We start from the raw sequence: 25,538 nt of genomic DNA, 5'->3' as shown, positions 1-25,538 counted from the left end.
ATGCTGAAATTCTTGAAAGATGTAGTTGTTGGATCTGGTTCGGGTCCAAAAGATCTACCCTATAACATTGGAGAACCCTACTTCTCTGCATGGGGCTCGTGGACTCACTATCGCGGCACCTCCAAGGTTATTATTCATCATTCTCTCTCTATACGCACACATTATATACATACATACACACATATACATATACATATATACATACATACATATATATATATATATATATTACATGTTTGTATGCATCAATTCCCGTATATTGCATATTTTGTTGTTTTAATTCTACAACGGTTTTTAATTTCATAAGGATTAAGGGACTCTGAGCGGTCTGAGGACATCAATTTTGTAATGCAGGCATAAATGTTGGGTTTTGTCCTCATTTATTACTGTTATTGTGGGCCATTAGATGTAATTTGCCTTGATCGTCATCTGCATTTGATCATTATACAAGTTATGAGGTTTGAAAGTAATTGATAATTTGTTCTTTTTAGTTCCTAATTGTTGGGAATGGGTTTGGAATTGCTTATAGATTTGCCTGCTTTGTTACTGAGTTATACATTCCACAGTTCAACTAACAAGGTCGAGTAATTTAGGAGTAGCATATGGACTTTGATTTCTAATGGGCCGCGGCAGTATTGCACAAACTGTAAGCTTGGGTTCTTGTTGGTGAAGGGGGAGGTATTGCACTTAAAATAGTGAGCATTGCAGGTGGAATTTGTTGGGTGGAAATTGGGGTTGACTTGTGTGTGTGGGAGAGATAGAGAGAGAGAGGGGGAGAGAGAGTAAAATGGAAGTTGAATGGGTCCATTGATTTTTTGGTATAGTAGCTTAAGCTGTACATTCATCGTCTAGAACCGGTGTATTGAAGAAAATTGAATCTATTCCTTCATCTGATGACATAGGATCAGTTTTAAGTATCCTTGAAATGTCTCATTGTCATTGAATGGCTGCCATTTTCTACAATTGCCCCCAATGAGCGATTAAAATTTTGCACATGCGTAATGGGATGGTTTAGTATTCATGGGTCTTCTAAACATTTTCTAGTCAAAAGAGCTTGATCCTTATTCCTTATGCACTATTCACATCATTTCAAAACTGCCAGCATGTCCAGGAAAATAATCAAGCAGTATCCTGTCAGTAGGATAGTTGGAAGCCTAAGCAAAGAAGGTACAAATGAAGTGAAGGGTCCTTTTTAGATAGGAGGTGGTTTTCTTGTGGCAGTAGTTGTGAACGTCTCTCCTATTCTCTTAGTAGGAAAAAAAGAGAAAAAGAATTGAAGTCTTCTGATCGGCATCTTTACAAGATACTGGAAATTTGATGAAGTCTAAGAAGTATGGATAAATCTAGGGAGGAGCTTTGTTCGTGTCAGAAACATATTGGACACTTCCATACACATGTTCTATACATTTTGGACTTGTCAAAGATTTTAAAATAATTTTCTTATTTTGACGCATGGCCGGCACTTAGATTATCACCATCATGCAATTAATAACTCTGTACATTGTATATAATTTTCTGTTAGCATGAAAAAAAAATTGAATGGAAGGAATAAATTAAACGTTTATATATAAAATAAAAAAACAAAAAAGTTTGATCATCTTTAAAACAAAAGATTTCGAAATTCTTCATTGAAGGAGTGGATGTAAGAGGAGTTATCATATCTATGCACATATACATAAATGCCATGTCTTTATTATGACTTTCTGTATTACAATGGTCACTATGATTATGTAAATTTATATAAGTTTCATGTATGATGTAGTCATGAAATTTATATTTAGTTACCATGAAAAATGTTATGTTGTATATATCTTAAATTTTTTGTATGAAAAAAAAATAAAAATTTGTTGTCATGTCTATCTTGGTCTTTTAAGATGTGTCATCCTGGTGTGTCTATATTGGGTCAATCAGTATCTTGTATGATGTCCGTACTTTATATTGAAGTAGTAACAATCCCCCAAAAAAATCTGCTAAACCTTTGGCCGGCTTTCCATACACTCAGTACCCCACCACCATTACCTAAGAACTCAATGGCACCAATGGTGTGATTTCAATCACATGTCCTTCATTTATTTTAGCTGATGGCGTTTCTATAAGTTTTTCCTCTTACTCATCAAACTTTATGTAAGTATTCATGACACTAATATATATATATATATATATATATATATATATATTTATTTATTTATTTATTTATTTATAATTAATCTGCACTTGTTTATATATCTGCTAAAAGCACATTTTGGTGTATCATTTTAGATTCGAATGTCTGATCTACATTCTAGTGCAACACTGCAGGATTTTTCATAATTAACTGTCTTAAAACTTGAACTCTAGGAGCATTAAAGATCTCCTGTAGTATTGTTCCTCCTTCTCTCTCTGTCCTTTTCTTGGGATTTTAATTGACTACCGATCATTAGTCTGTTTTTACAGGAGGAAGGGTCGTCGGTGTCAATATTCTCTCTTTCGGGGAGTAGTGCCAATGACAGACATTTAGCTGCTGGTCGTAATGGTGTCAAGCGTCTCCGCACGGTAATCTATCAATGGCTATAAAATTAGAAATATAGGATAGACATTAATAGTTACTTCCTTTATGCTTGCTGCAACATACTCTTGTTTTCTATAGTTTTTTATTTATGAGTTTGATGCAACATGTGTTGTTCCATCTCTCAATCCCATCTATGTTTCCTTTGAGTCTGTAACTCAAATTTTAGTAAATTGTAGGAGTCATTTATTTAATTTTCCTGAGATTTCATTTATTTTGAGTTCTTACTTGAGAATTGAGATAGTCAATGAATGTTGGGGAAGTTCACAGCCCAACTTGATTGAAGTTACACACTTTTAGCTTATAGTACCTACTATAAAAACAATAGCTCGTGTCACTGCATGATCTATTTTCTTTATTAGATGGATTTGATGTTTCACAGTTGGGGGCTTAGGTTCAAATATGCTACAGATGAGGTGAGACCGCGAGAGGAACAGTTTTTAGCTTGAGCCTAGATCTTTTGATCTGGCTATGTTGCCCTTTAGTTGTTGTTGAATGATAACCCACCCGTGCTTAACACTGTCAATAGCACAAGTTGATTTTGTATTCCCGGAAATTCTCATATTTCAGAGTTCAAAGTTGGTATTTTTTTTTGAAAATTTTGTATTAGGCCTCACCATTCAAATCCCTACATTGTTCATCTATCTTGTCAAAAGTCAGCTTGTTTTATTCATGGGAACCATTGGGTCTGCATGTTATCTTAGACAGTAGTGTGTTTGGAAGCATGCGAGAGAGACAGATCTGTCAGTTCTGACAGTACAACTTAGGATCTGTTTTTGACGGGGATTGCACCTAAACATGCTCGCGACTCCAGTCATGGTCCTGGAGAATCCATGCTTATGTATTACGTTTAGATGCAAATCATTCTATTAACTTACCATTTTGGAACTTCTTTAATTATCTAGACTAAAGTTCCATAAACAGCTTTTTCTTTGCCATTTTTTTGTCAACTTTTCATCTGTATTTGCCACTCTTCAGTTATGGGGCTTGAGAAACCATATTTAGCATTTGAGATTTAGATTTTGTCCCGTACTTCTATAATGAAATATACAATGGATTTTATTAATTTGCTATTTATTTATGGTGTTTTCCCAGTGTAGATCTTCATTTAAATTGTTTTGATTCTTAATTTGGTTGCATCACCCGCTGTTTTTGCTCCTTTCAGGTTAGGCATCCGAATATTTTGTCATTTCTTCATAGTACAGGGACTGAAACTTTTGATGGTTCTTCTACAAAGGTTAATATCTACACTGTCACTGAGCCTGTTATGCCAGTGTCAGAAAAGATCAAGGAATTGGGATTAGAAGGTATATAAATCTGTCACTCTGGATGCGCTTTTCCTTGCTTATTCCAATGCTGCTGTGCACTTGTTACATTTTTACTCAAATCTTTTCACTGCATGTGATTCTGTATATGATAATTTATTTTAGTCCATTTGTATAGAAAAACATTGTTTGGGAACTTCCCAAGTGTTTGATTGCATATGACTTTTTACGGGAATAATTCAACTCAAAAATAGTGCTGTTTGGGCAATGCATTTCCTCTTCTAGGGTGCTTATTTGGTTTTTGGTCTTCATTTCCTTTTGATTTCTTGAAGTATATCTTTCACAAAAATTTGTTGTGGTTCCTTAAATTTTAAGTTCGCAAGGATTTGTATTTTGAATTCTGTTTTACCCTTTGTTGGTGGCAGGGATGAGTATTATGCGTGGGGATTGCACCAGATTGCAAAAGCTGTAAGCTTCTTAAATAACGACTGTAAACTTGTGAGTTTTTTCAATTGCGTCTGCATTTTTTGTTTTGTTCTGCCAAAATTTTATAAAATAATTTTCAGTCTTTCACAAAAGGTTTTATTTATTTATTTGATTTTTGGAGGAGCTGGTCATGAATTTTGCAGATTTGAGCATCTCTTATGGCGTGCCCTTCTTTGTCTTCTTGTACCATTTTGACTGACATGCGCCTTGTGAAAGTTCAAAGAAGTTAGCAATTTCATGACAGGGGAGTTAGTAACCAATGGCCCAGTATTTGGGGCTAAATATAATTTTTTTTGATCTTTTTTTTCTACTTAATATATATATATATATATATATATATATATTTCGGATCCAATTTGATGTCTTCCCCCACCCGTGAGTCCGGATCCAAACAGTAAGACTCGAGCCAAACAGTAAGTCCCAAGAGAGGCCTGAGCGGGACGGCATGAGCGGATGAGGCCAAGGCCAGGGTTAGCGTTTGATCATTGCGCATATGAGTGCAGCAAATACGAAGTGCTATAACGACTTGGCAGTATCCGAGGAGAGAACCAGATAGCACCACGAGGCAGGCGGATAGATGAATGCTTCATCAATGCTGATGTCAGGCATGACGGTTGCTCTTGTCACGATCATCTTCATGATGACAGAGCAATAATGAAGGTGTCAACAAAAATGAAAAGCATCTTTTGCTTTTGCTTTTTGCTTTCAGTGGAGAAAAAGGACAAACAGCTTTTACCCACATGGTGAAAGCTTTTTATTGATATGACCTGTCGCGTCCTATAAAGGGGATGCTCCCTTCCTTCAGCGTCTTGCGGAGGGAATGGGTTTGGGTCCGGGGAAAAATTCCGAGGCGGGATAGTATGGGATGGGTGTGAGCCCAGACCAGACTGTTCCTACTTGGGTGCCAGCCCCGTGACTTTCGTTTCTTCTGCAACACTAGTCGGGGACTGGAGCCATTCCCCTGATGAGGCCAAGGCAGGCCAAAACCAATCATTTCTCTTCCGAGCACAAAGTGATTTGATCCTGTTCCGGGTCATACGCCACCTCCGAGCATATCATGGAGTAGATCATCACTTTGTAACGACGATCTTCATTACTTATATTTTTGGTATCAGAGCCAAGTGGCGATCAGTCAACGCCCATTTCAGCTGTGAAGATGATGAGTTTTATGGTTGCCGACAAAGGTGGAGTCATGCTATCCTCGAATTTGAGAATTCCTTGTCCAGTTTCGTGTTTGTTCGTAGCGTGGTGATGTCTTCCCTCGCCCGTGAGTCCGGATCCAAACAGTAAGACCCGAGCCAAACAGTAAGTCCCAAGAGAGGTCTGAGTGGGACGGCATGAGCGGATGAGGGCAGGGCCAGGGTTAGCGTTTGATCATTGCGCATATGAGTGCAGCAAATACGGAGTGCTATAACGACTTGGCAGTATCCGAGGAGAGAACCAGATAGCACCACGAGGCAGCCGGATAGATGAATGCTTCATCGATGCTGATGTCAGGCGTGATGGTTGCTCTTGTCACAATCATCTTCATGATGACAGAGCAATAATGAAGGTGTCAACAAAAATGAAAAGCATCTTTTGTTTTTGCTTTTTGCTTTCGGTGGAGAAAAAGGACAAACAGCTTTTACCCACATGGTGAAAGCTTTTTATTGATATGACCTGCCGCGTCCTATAAAGGGGATGCTCCCTTCCTTCAGCGTCTTGCGGAGGGAATGGATTTGGGTCCGGGGTAAAATTCCGAGGCGGGATAGTATGGGATGGGTGTGAGCTCAGACCAGACTGTTTCTACTTGGGTGCCAACCCCGTGACTTTCGTTTCTTCTGCAACACTGGTCGGGGATTGGAGCCGTTCCCCTAGTGAGGCCAAGGCAAGCCGAAACCAGTCATTTCTCTTCCTAGCACAAAGTGATTTGATCCTGTTCCGGGTCATACGCCACCTCCGAGCATATCATGGCGTAGATCATCACTTTGTAACGACGAGTATGGGATGGGTGTGAGCCTAGACCAGACTGTTCCTACTTGGGTGCTAGCCCCGTGACTTTCGTTTCTTCTGCAACACTGGTCGGGGACTGGAGCCGTTCCCCTAATGAGGCCAAGGCAGGCCGAAACCAGTTATTTCTCTTCCGAGCACAAAGTGATTTGATCCTGTTCCGGGTCATACGCCGCCTCCGAGCATATCATGGCGTAGATCATCACTTTGTAACGACGATCTTCATTACTTATATTTTTGGTATCAGAGCCAAGTGGCAATCAGTCAACGCCCATTTCAGCTGTGAAGATGATGAGTTTTATGGTTGCCGACAAAGGTGGAGTCATGCTATCCTCGAATATGAGAATTCCTTGTCCAGTTTCGTGTTTGTTCGTAAGACGCTTGCGCGTGGTGATGTCTTCCCCCGCCCGTGAGTCCGGATCCAAACAGTAAGACCCGAGCCAAACAGTAAGTCCCAAGAGAGGCTTGAGCGGGACGGCATGAGCGGATGAGGGCAGGGCCAGGGTTAGCATTTGATCATTGCGCATATGAGTCCAGCAAATACGGAGTGCTATAACGACTTGGCAGTATCCGAGGAGAGAACCATATAGCACCACGAGGCAGCCGGATAGATGAATGCTTCATCAATGCTGATGTCAGGCGTGACGGTTTCTCTTGTCACAATCATCTTCATGATGACAGAGCAATAACGAAGGTGTCAACAAAAATGAAAAGCATCTTTTGCTTTTGCTTTTTGCTTTCGGTGGAGAAAAAGGACAAACAGCTTTTACCCACATGGTGAAAGCTTTTTATTGATATGACCTGCCACGTCCTATAAAGGGATGCTCCCTTCCTTCAGCGTCTTGCGGAGGGAATGGGTTTGGGTCCGGGGAAAAATTCCGAGGCGGGATAGTATGGGATGGGTGTGAGCCCAGACCAGACTGTTCCTACTTGGGTGCCAGCCTCGTGACTTTCGTTTCTTCTGCAACACTGGTTAGGGACTGGAGCAGTTTTTCTGATGAGGCCAAGGCAGGTCGAAACCAGTCATTTCTCTTCCGAGTACAAAGTGATTTGATCCTGTTCCGGGTCATACGCCACCTCCGAGCATATCATGGTGTAGATCATCACTTTGTAACGACGATCTTCATTACTTAATATATATATATATATATTTCCTGGGTTAATCTAATTTTAAATTAGTTATCTAGGTTTGTCCTCGATAACAGTTTGTCTTTAAATATTGCATGGTAAAGTAGTAATTTAAATATCTTTTAACTATCACATGTGAGTTCTGCAACAAACACTTGCAGCCAAACTGGTATCTAGAAAAGGTTCCAAAGTAAAGGCATTGTGGTTAAAGCCCCCACCAAAAATCTTTCTTAGAAGATATTAAAGTAGAACTATCATATTGTCCCCTTTTAAAATTTTAAAACTACCCTTCAAAATATAGTGTTAGTTGGCTTAAGTTTTCAAAAGTTGAGGATGTTTTCAGAAGTATGTAATCTTTTACATTTTGAGGGACAAGAATTTTGGGACATCCCAAAATGGAAAGATGGACAAGAATTATGGGACAGAGGGAGAATATAGATATATATGTATTACTTGAGTTTAGTTGACCATCCTTTATGTAGAACTCAGCCTTACCTTTTCCTTTTTTCCTCTAAAAAAACTTTAGCTATATAAAAGTTTTATAAAAAGGCCATCTATTAAAATTATTGCAAGAAGAAAAAACTTGAATGATGTTTCCCCACCAAATAAATAAAAAAAGGAAAAATGATGAAATGTTCTTGGAGTTCAACATGGGCTGCAGATCAAGAAACAATGAACAATTTGGTTTTCTGCAGGTCCATTATGATCTGTATGTAGCTCCTATTGGTAGCCTGTAAACGCTGATGATACTAGTGCTTTGACTGGGGAAAAAACAGCTGTTTAAAATGGTGTCATGTTAAGAAATGTGGACGCATTTCGCTTATGTAGTGATGTATTCTTTTTTGCATGCCTCGAGGTTTCAAACTTCTAATATTGTCCGTTCCAAATGCATGGTTACAGTGTTACATGTTATCTAGAAGTCAGACAGGAATATTTGTGTAGAACTTTCTAGTCAATTGCTTGTACTTCTCTTTCATTTATATTTCTACTGATATATTGGAATATATTAAGATATTCTAAAATCCTTTAAAAAAAGGAAAAAAGATCTCTCTCTCTCTCTCTATATGTATATCTATCTATCTATCATTCTATCTAATATAGTATTATATATAATACTATTATTTATATATTTGTTTGTATGTTTGTCTCGTATTGGCTACCACAGGTTCATGGTAATGTTTGCTTGGCCAGTGTTGTTGTTACTCAAACTTTGGACTGGAAGCTGCATGCTTTTGATGTTTTATCCGAGTTTGATGGGAACAATGAAGCTGCTTCGGGACCTATGCTGGTAATCCGTATATTTTTTTCAATATGATACTTGTTGCAATTTCTTTTTTACTTCTGATGTTGAATACATTATTTTTTATTTTATTGATCCAAGTCCAAGCAATGCAGCTTCTTGATTTTACAGGAGATAATTGTTTCACTAAATGAATCCTTCTGCTGCAGTATTTTTTTTCAGCACATGCCTTGGAATATGAATACTTATTTTACTCTACAATTGTTTGTTTTGCGCTGCTAATTGATTAATTAGAATTTGCCTTTGTTTAGTTTCTTCGGCACTTCAATGGCTTGTGGTAGAATTCTTGTCAGGATGAGTAGCAGCTTTGCAGTGGTTAATTGAAGATAGTTTTATTTCTCACGCATTGATTAATATTATTATTTTTCCATACAGCAATATGAATGGCTTATTGGTTCACAATACAAACCGGTTGAGTTGTTGAAGTCTGAGTGGGCAACGATCAGAAAATCTCCACCTTGGGCCATTGACTCTTGGGGCTTGGGTAAGTCTGTACTGCCCTTTTTGTGGTTATGGTATATTATTTTATCAATATATTAAAATAATATATTGCTAAACGATCTCTCCATATTGCATGAATGCTAAGAGCGGTACTTCTTACTTCTAATAGTAAGATACCTGACTTGGGTGCATATGTAGGTTGGAAGGATTAACTTCCATTTTAAAGCAAAGGTATAGTTAGAAATGATAGTTTTACATGGAAAACATATAATCTGTACTTTGTGGTCTTTAGTAATCTTTCTAGTTTTGTTGACTGTTGGGCATTTCACCTTTTCTTGCTTAATCTATGGGTATTATTGATGTTTCTTTTTAATTGCAATCTAAGATTCCTTCTAATTGCTCGGCTGTCTTATTTATGAACTTTTCTCTGGTATGAAGTTGAGCAAGACAGAGGAGCTGCGTAACACTGCTTCTATACCAAAGGTCAGCCTGTTACTGTAATTTTACATTCAGTGAGTGCTTTTTGGTCTCCAGTAGTTCTTGCTTTGTCATTCACTTTCATTGCTTTTTACCCATCCAAATTACTTTAATCTTTTGAGTCATTGGATGCGTGTGCTCATCTTTGTGTCTGTCTTGGGTTACTTTAACTTACAGTCACTTGAAAGAATTCTTTTCATTCCCGTCTGTCTATTTTTTGTTTTTTGTCTCACAGTCTCTACTTCCAGATTATCAGCGGCTCTTGAGCTCTATGCCACTTCGCAGGTTGAACTCATCAAAGCTTATAGAAAATAGTGGTGAGTTCTTTGGCTTTCTAGTTTTCAGTAATTTGAGTAAAGATATGTGAAACTAGTTTTGAATTAAGTTAACAGTATGCTTTCTAAAAGGAGAGTTTTTTCTTTTGAATGAAAAGAAAAAAGAGAAATTTTCTTCATCTGATGTCTGTAATGGTAGATATTGTTTTGTGTTGCTATCATATATCTTAATGCAATCATTACATGAAACTTGTGCTGTTTTCTACTTCTATTGTTTAATAGGTGACTGCAGGTTGACGATTTGTATGCAATAAAGCTATGGTAAATGCATCTACACATATGACTTGTCACAAAAAAATAATAATAATAAATAAATAAAATAAAAATAAAATCACATATGGGCCATTCTTGGCACTAAATTTGGCAGATATAATCTTTTAGAAAATTTTATATAGGCATGAGTTTGACGATGTAGCATATGGATTATACGTTGTTGTTAAAGGCGCGCGCCTAGGTTCTAGGCTCATATAGGCGCAACACTAGTGCCTGTTGTGTGCCCAGCTGCGCCTTTGACAACATTTGCACCTTTAATATGGAATATGAATATGCTTTAATAGTAATTAAATTTTCAGGCGCGCGCCTCACTTCACTCAAGCGAGCGCCTCACCTTGCTCCTTGCGCCTAGGCTCCGAAGGACCTCTAGCACCTTAGTGCGCCTTGGGCCTTTGATAACATCGGATCTTTTGACAGGATTTTTTTTCTTGTTTTAAATATTGCAGATGGATGTATGGGGTGTTATCTAATCACTTGGCACTGTCTATGTATTGTTGAAGGATTTAAAAATTCAAGTTACACTCTCTAATAGCTTAAGCTTAGATGGTTGTCAACATGGCCTGATAATTAAAATTGACACGCTTGTGGACCAAAAGAAGGCCACACGTGAGGGGGCATGTTGAAGGATTTAAAAATTGATGTAACACCCTCTCTAATAGCTTAAGCTTTTACAGTAGTTGGTGGTTAACATGTATACTCTATTAAACGATAACCTTCATTCAAGAGCAGGCATTCAAATTGTGACTACTGCTTTTTTTTTTCTTCTTTTTTGTGTCACTTTGTTTCTAGATGGGTTGCTGGTTCTTCTTGCCAGTTGTCATTGTTACAATGTAGTTATTCCCATGGGTAATCACATAGAAATACACAATTATGGCCTTGATTGCTTTCTCTCTCTCTCTCTCTACACACGCATACACACAATTGTGTTCCTTTTTGGACATATATTTTGTATTCATACATAAGAACGTGGATAAGACCAAAGATTGCTTAACCATGCAACTAAATTCATATTTTGCATATTTTGAGGTGATAACGTGGTGCATTTTTTGCATCACACCTTTTGTTGTGCAACTTGTATCCAAAATTTTGAGCATTGTGCCAGGCATCCATTTTACCTGACTTATTTGCATCCATCTGAATGCCAACACTTGAACATGTAGAATAAAACAATGTTGGTACAAAGCATTGTTGATGCTAATATCCGAGTTTTTGGAACTCTTGGTTTTTAACCTTTCTTGAAAGTAGAACCTTTATATGACCTTCTGATTTGCTAAGAAGGGAATCTCATGCTCAAAGGATTATCCACAGATTAGATCCAATATTCTGGAGGGAGATGTCTGTTGGCATTTATTCTGCAGTTGTCTTTATTATGTGCTTAGCCAAAAAATCATACTACTCATCCTTTCATTACAGTTTCATCAGCGTTCAGTATTTTCCAGGTCAACTTGAGATCCTTTTGAAAGTAGTAGTAATTAAAAAATTTGACCATTTAAATGAAGGAGAAAACATGCAACATCTTTTTGCATGGTGTTTGTGTATGACCTTACTGTTTTGGCTGGAACTTTCGTGACCAATCAACATTATGCATCTCAACTACAGCATATTCTGTAGTTCCTTGGCTTCGTCTCACTGTCTAGTAATATTGATTATCGCTTGCTGGTTGAATCTAAAGCTTCACTAACATGTTGAGACTTGTTTTCGTGACTGGAAACATATTCCTTTGGGTCCAGGGGTTGTGACCTTGTTCATTGCACTCATATCTCATAATAGTTTTTCCTGTTACTTATTTGTCTCACTGAAATACAATCCCTGCTCATTTTCTGTTACATTTTAACTTGTTGAAATTCAGCCCATAAATTATATATTCATTCTTCTCTTGCTATTTATGTTTGGGTGATTTTCATTTTGCATCTCTCAGCCACAGCTTCACTTGTTCAGTTGTTCCACGATTACCTTTTCTCTCTTATACTGCCTCTTGTCTCTTTTCTCTCTTGTCTATGGATTGGCAGAATATTTCCAAAACAAGTTGGTGGATACCGTACATTTTATGGAAATTCTAAACTTGAAGGACAGTGTTGGGAAGGATACTTTCTTCCGTAAGCTCCCAAAACTAGCAGAGCAGCTTCCTAGGCAAATTGTGCTGAAAAAGGTGTGTCTTAAATTTCTAATGCAAGATTTTCAACTTTACAATCAATAAGATTTCAACATAAATTCATTTTGTCATTTCTGGTCTCCACAGTTACTTCCTTTATTAGCTTCTGCCTTAGAATTTGGTTCAGTTGCTGCCCCTGCACTGACTGCATTGTTGAAAATGGGTTCTTGGCTTCCACCAGAAGAATTTAGTGTCAAGGTAATACACTTTTAAGTCTACATGGTGGCCCTTACTTATGTTCACTTGGATGTTTTTGTGATTACTATTTTACTTTAATTTGATGTGTAAAATCCCTTGCCTTTATTTGTAGTTGTTACCAACAATTGTTAAACTTTTTTCCTCCAACGACCGGGCTATTCGAGTTGGTCTCCTGCAGCATATTGATCAGTTTGGGGATTCATTGTCAGCACAAATTGTTGATGAGCAAGTATGCAGATCATAATTAAATAAATACTCTTTACTTTTATAAGATTGGAACAAATTTATTCATTCCTGTTTCTGGAATAATACTATTTTCAATCAGGTTTATCCTCATGTTGCTACCGGGTTCTCTGATGCATCTGCCTTTCTTCGGGAATTGATACTTAAATCCATGCTTGTTCTGGCCCCTATGGTAGAGTTATTTTATCATTTTGGTAGCAAGACTCTTGCTTCATGGTGTTCGATTTTGGTGTGTAAAATATCCATTGATGAAAATATTTATCAATATGATAGAATCATTTTATGCTAAACCCCTTGAACTATGAAATTGGTCACTAGTGTTAATGTGTAGGTGTTCTCAAACATATTGCATATGAAAGCAATGTTAGGACGTTTCTGTCAATTTCATCTTTCTGTATAACTTTGCTTTCCTTGCAATAAATGACATTGTTTCTTTGTTAGTCCTATAGAGTAAATTGTATATCATGCTTGGCTAAAAGTTTTCTACCTTGATGACAATAACTTTTTTGTGATGAATTTACCAATCTTTTACAGGTTTAATATACAGATTTTCCGAAGGATTTCACTATAGGTGTTATATGATATTTTTGTTGTCTTGGTTATCCTTCTGAAATCATTCAGTGGCACATCCTTTTTCCCCCCATATGTTGCTCTTTAAATTTCTCTTAGAACTGCTGCAATTATGGTTTTATTTGGAAATCTATGAGCTTGAGTTGAGTTGGTGTGGTAATGGTGTTTCCTTCTTCCCTAAATTTTAGCTCAGCTTTTTTTTAAAGCTAGGAGACAGCTCATGAACATTTTTGACTTGTTCATATGAATTGTAAATTTTCATGTATGGTTTGCTTTCTGATGGAGGTGACAACAACTATTTTGAATGCTATGTAATCAATCCAAGTAAAAAAAAAAGTCCTAAATGCTATGCAACGCCTATATAGTTGCTTGACGTTTTTAGTGTTATTACTATTCTTGTTACTTAAGTATCTTATAGGGTTCTGAGAGTAACCCTTGCTCGTGATTAATGAACTAAAAGTATGTTATTAGCAGACTTCGTATGCTATGAAAGTAGGAACCTCTCTTTATTATTCCAAATGATTAAATTGTACCATTTAAAGGGATTGGGCTGATATTTTAGTAGGAGCATATGAATGTCATTTGAACCAGTGCTTTGCATCTTTTATCAGAAAAAGCCTGAACTCAATGGATTAATGGATGCAAATGTATCAAAATGATAAAGATGAGTCGATGAAAAAAAAAAGAAAAAACTGAAACTTTTCACTTTTAAAATCTGGCCTTGACTCCTTGTCATAGTACTGTTTGATAGCCTGCTTTCACATGCAAAAGCCATTCCAACATTTCCACTGCGTCTATGGTTAGTGGAGGGCTGAATTTCCCCTTGCTTTAATATAAAAGTACCACTTTTTGAATTGTGGACTATGAGCAAGTTAAAATTAAATATTTTGTAAGATAGCTATAACACCAGTTAAGCCTATGTTGAATTTTGGAAAGGCCAGAAATGTGTTGGCAAATGAATTAAAATGAGGGTGTTGATATGGATGAATGGCAATACAAGAAAATGTAGAATAAGGATGGAACGTGCTTATATGGGAGCACAACTAGATCAATGGAGCACAGGATGAGAAGAAGTTGCCCAAGGTAGTTCAGTAATGCGTGACAAGGACTGATGAATAAGGAAGGGAAATTTGATTTAAGTTTTTATTTATACCAAATACAAAAGAAATGCAAGAAATTTTTTTGATAGGTTACAAGAAAAGATTTCATGGCGTATGATTTAGGATTGAATATAGCTGTATCTACATCCAAAGGGAGAAATAAGATTTGGCTGCCTACCCAATGTTGTTAATAGCTAAATCTTTGCTAGAATGAGTATTGTTGTAATTGACAAGAACAAAAATGGAAGTCCTGTAACTGACATTGTATTGGTATGTTTTTCTTTTCCCCCTGAAAATTGACATGGTTCATTTTGACTGATGAATTGCTTCCTTCTATGTGCCTCTGTTGATATAATTAAGCATCATATATATTTTATATTTAGTGCATGTATTGAGCATGATTTGCTGGTTAATAGATTCTTTGGATTGCTTTATTCTGCTAAAACTATTGAATTTGTTGTTTTCTAATTTCTTTCTATATATTGTTTTGTTTCACTTATAATTGCAGCTGTCTCAACGCACTATTGCAGGATCTTTGTTGAAGTATCTTTCAAGGCTACAGGTATAGCATTACTCGATATATTGATACAACAAAAGTCTATACAAACTGTTTTAAATTTTAGACTTAATGCCTTTTTATTTCAATGTAGTGATATGGTTATGCTTTCTCTTTTGTTTAATTTATGTTCTTTGTGCTTTCTAGTCAACTTCTTTCATATTGTAATTCATTCAGGTGGACGAAGAACCGGCAATTAGAACAAATTCCACTATCCTACTTGGGAATATTGCCAGCTACCTTAATGAAGGGGTGAGTAACAGTTAGCTTGTGTTCTTTTTGTACGGTTATATTTGGTTATGTGATGCTGGTGGTTTAATAAGAGTTGGTAGCAGTTATCATCCAGTGATAATATGGTAAACGTATTTTGATAAGAATTGTCCTTTATAAATGGTGGCTGATGGATTTGAAGCTACAATGCAGACACGAAAAAGAGTTTTGATAAATGCGTTTACAGTTTGTGCTTTGCATGATACATTCTCTCCCGCCTGAGGAGCTGGTAGGAAGGATATACTCTTTTTTGTTAGTTTATTCTTTCATTAGCCTTAATAATTTTCCTTTGTGGAAACTCTCTGCATGTCACCTGATCTACTCTCTCTCACACTCTCTCTCTCTCTCTCTTCTGTTCCCATTTTGGTCTGTCTTGATATAAGTTAATTTTGGCAGGTGTTATGGCATTAAGTGCCACCAGTTCCTATTATGATATCACAGAAATTGCAACTCGGATTCTGCCAAATATTGTTGTACTTACCATTGATCCTGACAGGTTACCTTTTCTTCAGATTATCTAATATTTGCTTTTGCTTTTGTGCATCTTTCTTTGTGCACAAAAAGAAAAATGTTCCTTTTCTTATATATTCTTCATTTTCATTCTATTTGTTTTCTTTAAGTCGGGCTACAACTTGGGCGGGTTCAGTCAGGCTAGGGGTCCCAGCCTAAGCTCTTGCAGGATTTTTTCTGCTGTGAGCCCCAGACTGAACCTAACCTTGAGCCGGAGCTACTCAAGCACACGCCGGTCTAACCTTAAATTTGTATGCTTGGGCTAAGCTCGGATTGGCTGAAGAAGTTCAGGCTCTGGTGGGCTTAGTTGGGGCTAGGTCAGTTGGTGAAATTGGGTTGGTCAGGTTGAGCCCACCTGACTTGCAGTTTTATTTTAAACCCTTTTTGCCTTCTATGTTCTAATATATTAAGGAGAGTTGGAGGAGCTTGACTTGATGTTCCTGAAAGTAACAGTGTTCTTCCTCTTCTGATACAGTGCATCGCCTATAATTTGACTTTTAGTGAATGCATAATATGTTTGACCTCAATTATTGAACTATACAATAATGATCTTAACTAAAGCAACATTCATATTATACAAATTTTACATATTTGACAGTTGATTTGATGGAAATAACCTTTTCAGTGGTTTTAAAGGTTAACTTGGAATAGTTGCAAAAACTATTAGAATGGTTGCTACTTACGTAAAAATTTTCTTGGAGTAACAATTTATGTCATTTAGGCCTTGTATCTTTAATTTTTTTTATTTATAGATGAAAAATCGACTTGTCTTTTGACAATGGTAACCTGGCGCCAATTTGGTAGTGATCTACGTACACTTAGAGAATGGAGTTGAAAGCCACTTGGCTGCGTTAGATGCCTTTATAAATGATGACAGAACAGTGCTAGATCTGTTGGGTCCTTGTGCTTCCCATCCAATATATAACTCATCCCACTCTGAATATAGGGAATCTTCCATGTGATAATGCTTACAGAATGAATTGCACATGTTGGTTGAGAATCGCTTGAAAATTCCTTGCTAGCGACTTTGAGGTATTTTTTTGTTATGACAAACACAACGAACCCAAGATAAAATCAAGAATCATGACAAAAAAGTAAACACACCACACAAAGAACACAAAGATTATACGTGGTTCAGCAACAGCCTACGTCCACTGTTGAGATCCGGTGAAAGCCTTCACTATGTGTAAAATTGGAGATTACAAGTTTTTAGCCCCACTCTGTTTCTATATGAATTTTAGAGTCTCTCTCTTACCCCACTCCAAACCCTAAGTGCCCTTATATATCGGGCTACAAGAGACTAATTAGGGTCCACAACCCATGAGCAAAACGGGAAATTTTCGTCGTCGGGTCATAAGCTGGTCGCGTTGCGACCCCGCACAAAATTCGGGCCACGACATCACAGTTTTATAATTGACAAATGGGTTTGAATGCATACACTTCTGAAATGGTGCGCTATTGTTTTTTTTTTCCTTTTTTTTTTTTTTAAGGCAAAGAAATGCAATAAAAGTTGTTCCTTTAATTTCAATTTGGCATCATATAGAATTATGAATATAATATTAAAATTAAGGTGTAAATTCAAGTCCTTTTATTGTTTTCTATATACTTTATTTCATGTTTCTTTTGATTGGGGTTTTGGAGATCAAAACATGAGAATTAAGATAATATTTTACTTTTAAATTTGTCAGCTAAGAATTATAGATACCACACATTTCAAGAATGACCCAGTTGTGTCTGACATTTGATGTGATGGTAAATTTTTATTTTTGCCTCACTTTCATCAGCTGTGACACTTGACTAACTTTTTAAATATCACTTTCTTTCTTGGTCATTATGATCACTCTCAATTGGATATTGATGTTGAAGTAGGGGATTGTCTTTAAAAGGCCCCTTTACACTCTTCTGAGTGGCTTCCTGGTTTCAAATAGATTGTCTTTTAGGATTTTGGCTAAGAACAGTGCACTTGTGTAAATTATGTATAGATATTGTCCTTTGATATTGGAGTTAGTCCTTGCTGAAGTTGCCTAGATCATTAGTAAAAACAGTTTCTTTCTTGTGCCCTCTGCATTTTTTTCTACAATTCATGCTTTCTGTTTGATCTTGTTTGAGTTACACATAAGTTTTCTCTGAATCTCTTACATGGTGCAGTGATGTTCGATCAAAAGCAGTTCAGGCTGTTGACCAATTTTTTCAATTAGTGAGGCAGTATTATGAGAAGGTGCATTTCAGATTCATCTTGCTTTTAGCATGCCTTTTTCTTCCCTTCTTCTTGAAAATATATTCCTAAAGATATTTCTGAAGCTAAACTGCATACTAAACACTGAAAAGAACTTGCAAGATAACATAAGGTTCACCAAGTTCTGCTTCTTTTTTGAAACAATCTAATCTTGGTAAATTTTTCTTTCATACTTCCTCTTGTGAGATATTCGGTAAGTGGTAAATCTTGCGAAATACATTCTTTTTCTCTCTGTCCATCAAATTACAAATTTGTTGCTGCACCCCACCATACCATAGCAAAACCCTTTTCTTAATCCACCCGTGGCATCTACCCCCGGGTGTGTGTTTTCACTGGGAGTTGAAAATCTACCTCCTAGGTATACAACACCCAGTACAATTAAGCTAAACTTATTGGCTTTATATTGCATCTATAGCGGTGCTTGATTCCTACATGTACAGTTTGAATAATACGGTTATGGTATCTGAAACTGGCATTCGTGTTGTTGCATAGATTATTAGATTACTCCTTAAGAATGACATTGACACCCATGTCTTTGTAAATGTTGGAAAATAAGATTTATTAGTTGTGTACAGGCTGTTAATAGCTAGGGATTTATTGGTTGTGTACAGGCTGCTGTTAATAGCTAGAGATTTACAGGCTACGGGCTGTTAATAGCTAGAGATTTATTGGTTATTGCAATCCCTGATTTCTAGGGATCAGTTTTTATTAGCTTCCTAGAATAGCATTATTCTGATGTACATATAAGAGTGTATTCCCAATTCTTTAATCAATGGATTCGATTACCAATTTCAGTAATTTTGTCATGGTATCAGAGCTCTAGGCTAGTTTTCTGGGTAATCATCTTCTCTTGGACTTCTTTGCTAGTTCTTTTTTCCTAGTGTTCTTGTTCTGTGAAAATCCAGTGTTATCAAACCTGTGGATTCCATCTCTCTCTCTAAATCATGTCAGCATCTACTGAAACTAGCAACACTTCAGAGATTCCTGTAACTGGAAGCAACGGCTCTTTCCCAACAGGAGAATTGCAGAATATCCAGGCAGTGTATAGGTTGAACGGGAAAAATTATCTGAAGTGGTCTCAAATGGTCCGCACATTCTTGAAAGGAAGAGGGAAACTGAACCACTTGCTTGGTAATGGTCCAGAGAAGGAGAATCCTAAGTTTGATGCTTGGGATGAACAAGACTCTATGGTTATGTCATGGTTATGGAACTCTATGTTACCAGAAATCAGCGACACTTGTATGTTTTTGAGCACGGCCAAGGAGATATGGGAAACAATCAAGCAGACCTATTCCAAAGTATGCGATGCTGCACAGATCTATGAGATCAATACCAAAATCTCCGCTACCAAACAGGGTAATCGGTCAGTCACCGAATATTCCAACCTCTTGAAGGGTCTATGGCAGGAGATGGATCATTATCACTGCATTCAGATGAAGTGCAGTGAAGATGTAGCCATCCTTAAGAGGTTTGTTGAAAAAGACAGAATTTATGATTTTCTTGCAGGTTTAAACATCGAATTTGATGCTGTAAGAGTGCAAATACTTGGAAAAGAAGATCTGCCAACCTTAAATGAGGCAATTGCAATTGTTTTTGCTGAGGAAGGAAGAAGGGGTGTTATGATTGAAACTCACACAGTAGAGAGTTCGGCCTTGGTGTCAAAAAACATAGCTATGAAGAATTATGGCTCCGAACAGTGTTTTGGAGAAGGCAATGGGCAAACTGATATGTCAAAACCATTTAACAAGGATTCTCTGTGGTGTACATACAGCAAAAAATCCTGCCATACTAAGGAGAAGTGCTGGAAGCTCCATGGCAAGCCTCAAATTGTGAACAAAGCTTGGTCAGAAAAGAGTGGACAGCCAAGAGGACAGGGACAGGCACATGTGGCAACCACACAATCCAACAGTGAAGACAATCTTTCAATCCCATCTGCTGAATTCAACAAAGAAGAGATAGAGAAATTAAGGAGCCTATTGGGAACGTTGGAGAAACCGTCTACAGCAGGTACTTGTTCTTTGGTGTTCTCAGGTATTTCCTCTCCTTCCCCCTCTTCTCATGTTTTTAGTGCTTCGGATATAGTCTCCTCAAGCTCCTGGTTCATTGACTCGGGAGCTACAGATCACATGACCCATTCCTCAAAAAAATTTATTTCATATACCCCTTGTCCTAGCAATAGAAAAGGAACTCGAACTTGTACCAAACACCCTCTTTATCTATTCATGTCATATAAGAATCTTTCTCATAACCATAGGGCCTTTCTTACTAGCTTAAATACAGTCCCTATTCCCAAAACTTTATCCGATGCATTAGGAAATGAGAATTGGGAAAATGCTATGAAGGTTGAAATGGAAGCACTTGAGAAAAACAAGATTTGGGACTTGGTGAGACTGCCTAGAAGGAAGAAGCCGGTTGGGTGTAAATGGGTGTTCACAACCAAATACAACTCAGATGGCTCTTTGGAAAGGTATAAGGCAAGATTAGTTGCCAAAGGGTATACACAAACCTACGGCAAAGATTATCTTGAGACTTTTGCTCCAATTTCTAAGATAAATACTGTGAGAATTCTGTTATCAGTGGCTGCAAATTTTGGCTGGAGATTACAACAATTTGATTTCAAGAACGCCTTCTTACAAGGCGATCTTGAGGAGGAGATCTAAATGGAGATTCCGCCTGGGTTTGGCTCAAATGAAAAGGAAGGAATGGTATGCAAGCTTAAAAAAGCTTTGTATGGACTGAAACAATCCCCAAGAACTGGTTTGGGAGATTTACCAAAGTGATGGTGAGTATGGGATATAAGCAAAGTCAAAGTGATCATATATTGTTTGTAAAACACTCAGCATCAGGGGGAGTGACAGTATTGTTGGTCTATGTGGATGACATCATAGTAACAGGAGATGACTTGGAAGGAATGGAGAGTTTGAAGAAACAGTTAGTGAAGGAATTCGAGATCAAAGAGCTAGGAAAACTGACGTACTTTCTTGGTATTGAAGTAGCCCACTCTCGGCAAGGGATTTTTATATCACAACAAAAATATGTATTAGACTTGTTGGCTGATACAGGCAAGCTAGGATGTAAGCCAGTTGAGACACCTATGGAGTCAAACCACAAAGTTTGTGATGCTCCAGAAGACATGGCCGTGGATAAAGGCTCTTTTCAGAGACTTGTGGGGAAGTTAATTTATTTGTCACATACCAAGCCGGATATAGCTTATGCTGTGAGTGTTGTGAGTCAATTCATGCATAATCCCAAAGAATCACATCTCAAAGCTGTGTATAGAATTCTGCAGTACTTGAAGAGTACGCCAGGAAGAGGAATTCTGTTTAAGAAAGGGGAAGGACTGACTCTTGAAGCTTACACAAATGCAGATTATGCAGGATCCATGATTGACAGAAGATTAACCTCGGGCTATTGCACCTTCCTAGGTGGTAATCTCGTTACTTGGAGAAGCAAAAAACAGAATGTGGTTGCAAGGTCCAGCGCAGAAGCTGAATTTAGAGCGATGGCACTCGGGATATGTGAACTGCTATGGCTAAGGATAATCCTGTAAGATTTGAGAGTCAGATGGGAAGGTCCAATGAAGCTTTACTGTGATAATAAATCAGCCATCAATATTGCACACAATCCTGTGCAACATGACCGCACAAAACACGTTGAAGTGGATTGGCATTTTATTAAAGAGAAGTTGGATAGTGGCCTCATTTGTACTCCTTTTGCTCCTACTGGAGAACAGCTAGCAAACGTGCTTACCAAAGGATTGCCTGGTACCGTTTTTCAGAGAATAACCAGCAAGCTTGGAATGGATGACATCCATTCACCAGCTTGAGGGGGAGTGTGGGAAAATAAGAGTTATTAGTTGTGTACAGGCTGTTAATAGCTAAGGATTTATTGGTTGTGTACAGGCTGCTGTTAATAGCTAGAGATTTACAGGCTACAGGCTGTTAATAGCTAGAGATTTATTAGTTATTACAATCCCTGATTTCTAGGGATCAGTTTGTATTCCCAATTCGATTACCAATTTCAGTAATTTTGTCAGTAAATTGCACATTAGTTATTTCAGATAATCAGTTTGGGTAATAGGAACCATGTAACTATTGAATATGATGAATTTATCTTCTTGTCCATTTTCTTAATGTTTCTGATGGATTCCTGTTGAAATATTAAAAATACCCATTCTGTTTTGGACCTTGGGAATGAAAAAACTACAACATCTATTTGATATATGTTTATATATATGTGTATATAAAATAAAGTAGCATCTTTATGCAATGGCAATGGCAATGACAAAGGAATAATTTAAAAAAAAAAAACTGAAATTTTAGGGGGAAAAGAGTTTTGGTGAGTCAGACATATGTGATGATTGATACCTATTTTTGTTCTCTAAGCTTGAATTATATTGTCGTTCTCCCTGTTCTCCTTCGTATACAAATGCAGGAGATACCAGTGGGACTACAAGCATAGGAATTTCGTCAATACCAGCAAATGCAAGTTTACTTGGGTGAGTTAATTTAATGTTGGAATTTTATGAACTTGCTTGTTTATTTTGTTCTTCCTACCAATACATACGTTGGCATTCTCATTTGTTCTCCGACTAAATAAATGGAGAAGAAACACATTGTCATTTATTATGTTCTATAATATTTTTTATTATATCAGCTTCTCTTCATTTACTTTAAATCTTTGACTTGCATTGTATTTTAAGATTATATTAATTTGAAGTAGCTAGTTCAATTAGTTTTAATCCTTGTTTGCATTAAGTGACTTGATTTATTTTAAGACTGGGGATCTGAAGCAATGTTGTGCTTGTCCAATTAAATAGGTGGGCTCCTTGTTGCCATGTTCTTCACTAGCTGCAAATTTTTTTTTTTTTTTTTTTCCTAGTTGGGACTCACACACACTGCCTCCACTGAGGTTCGAACCCCTGACCTCCCTTTGAGAAGTAGGAGCCTTGTACTGCTAGGCCACAGGCCTGTTGGTCACTAGCTGCAATTTTTTAATATGACTTTTAGGTTTCTTTATTTTCTGTGATTTTGAGTTTTTATTTTAGGTTCAAAATTGTTGTGATTCAATGTTGAAAAGGGCCCTTCAGTGGACCAGAAACCAGAATCCTTTCTTTTGTGAAAATCCTTTGAAACTGACATCTTTCTCTATCTTGAATAGAGTCAATTTTAGCAGTGACAAATCCTAATCCATTTAAATTTGATTCATATAGTTTGGGACATTGATTATCAAAGTGAAAATATTTTTTTAATTTTTTGTTTAATTTTGCTGCAAAGTAGAATGCAAATCTAGTTTGCCTTAGTCAAGGTTGCTTGTAATTAGAGTTGGCCCATGGATGGTACAACTCGAGTTTTAGACAAGGTTGGAATTTAGTAATTTCGTCCTGCCTAGTCCCATTATATTACAGTTTACTGTGGGAAAATCGTTTAGCAGTTAAATTAAATCCCATTATTTTACACAGAAGCTTTGTATTGAGAACGGAAAGCTCTTACAGTATCGATTTTGAGTAAAGTTTGGGCATGGCCTGAAGTGATTTGAGAGAATGCCATTTCCTCCTATTCTATGTTATATTAGTAGGGTCTCATTTTTTGTTTATTATATCTCTATTACTAACCACTGACCCACCAATTTCTCTCCATCCATAGACACCATATAAGGAAGCCTGCCAAACTGCTTGAACTCTCTTTCTAGTACAACCTTCAAGCCAACCAGCAAGCAACTCTTCCATATACCACAGCATAAACCAATGAACTCTAAGCAGGGAGAACATCTGTACCGCAGATCTCGAGCAACTGCACAATTCATGAGAAGATGATTGTTTTCCTCAACCTTTTTAGATGTACAGAACCAATCAGGGTACATTTTCACCCATACCCTAAAAAAGCAAGTTGATATATGTATAATGTTGCACAAATATTTTGTTAGTAATTCACAAGCATCGCATTATTCTGTACTTAGACCGTGTGAACTATAGTTGATTGGTCATAATCAAATCCATTTTGGGAATAATTATGGAACTATGACTATGAATATAATGAAAAAGTGTGATGGTTTTGATCTTATATTTATATTGTTCAAAGTCATGATTGATTATTTGTCAAAGTTCGTTTTGATAGTCACGATTAATGAAATTGTCATAGTTATTAACACTCAGGGTTTTAAGCTTCATATTTATTTAGCAATGACATTTCCTTGGAATTGAGTCTTCTATATGAATATTTGTCCAAATTCTGTAACACCTTAGTTTTCTTTTTCCCAGTAAGCATTTTTATGCTGCTGTTTCGGGTACAAATCACAGATTTAAATCAGTGTCCCTGGGTGTAGCGGCAGTAGATGGGAATTTGGCCAAAATACCTAGCAATCCTGACATCGAAACCGGCAGTCTTCATTAAAATTGGTGTGCTTGGATTGGGGCCCTACTTTCACTCCTGGGGTTTACCTTGCAGCCAGGTCTCCAAAGAGCACATGGTTGGAAGTGTTCCACATCAAAAAATATAAAAAATAAATAAATTATTCAATACTTTATGGATTTTAAACTTTGGGATATATGTATAGTTTGGTGACTAGAGTTAAAAGTTCTTCCTAATTGGAGTTGCACAAATTTAGGAAACTAGTAATTTTTCTATGGGTTCATTTCTTGGTGGGATGGAGTATTGCTTCTTCTTCTTTTCTCTATTTAGGGTCCAGTGTGTGTACCATGAGGTTATAGTTGGGGTATGGCTTACTTCCTCATCTCTTAGTCAGCTCATTATGTAAAACATGTTTACATGAATTGCAATTATCAAAAAAAAAAAAAAAAAAAAATTGTTTACATGAGTTGCACCCCTTTGTGCTCTTAGTGGATATATTTTACTGATCCCTGTAGAGAAAAATAATGGTCCTTCGTCGATGTGAGCTTGTTTTATTGTCACTGTAAATGCAGTCATATTTCTTATCTATTTTGCAAGGTCTACCATAATTCTCCAATTTTTTCATGGTACAATAATGAATTAATTAATACATGTTCATTACGGAGCATTACCACATTCTCCAAGTATTTCATGGTACAATAATGTATCCTACGTAATATTTTTGAACCAAGTCTATTTGTATTTTAGCCCTCGCACGATACAAACATATTTTATGATTTCAATAGATAATATTAGTTCTACTTTGTTTTAGTAATTTTGGTGATTTGGATATAAGCCATTTAATATCACCAATTTGTGGATTCCGGTGACCTTTTGGAAAGAAAAAAAGAAAAAAGTGAGTGAAATATCCAATCATTTCTTTAAGTAACTCTTACTAACGATATGTGGCTGTTTTACACTTCTCTCACTTGCCTTGCCCTGTAGTTATTATTCCCCAACTTGATATTTCTATTGCATTATACATATGATCGAATTTATGAGGGCTCCTGTATTGTTTTGATTTTGCGTTATTATATGATAGAAATTTAGATCTAGGGTTTTAGTTTAATTTGTT

The 25,538-nt window shown here is 36.9% G+C and overlaps 1 pseudogene; it reads left to right on the top strand.

Moving 5' to 3' along the window:
* On the top strand, nucleotides 1–24,466 carry LOC132314476 (uncharacterized; annotated as a pseudogene).
* Nucleotides 24,467–25,538: the final 1,072 nt, after the last annotated feature.

Source organism: Cornus florida, unplaced genomic scaffold (genome assembly GCF_030987335.1).
Source record: "Cornus florida cultivar Cherokee Brave unplaced genomic scaffold, ASM3098733v1 CherokeeBrave_3.0.0_Hap2_Chr06, whole genome shotgun sequence".
Taxonomy (NCBI): Eukaryota; Viridiplantae; Streptophyta; class Magnoliopsida; order Cornales; family Cornaceae; genus Cornus; species Cornus florida.
The sequence above is the reverse complement of the archived record's forward strand: the minus strand, read 5'-3'. Positions and strand labels throughout refer to the sequence as shown.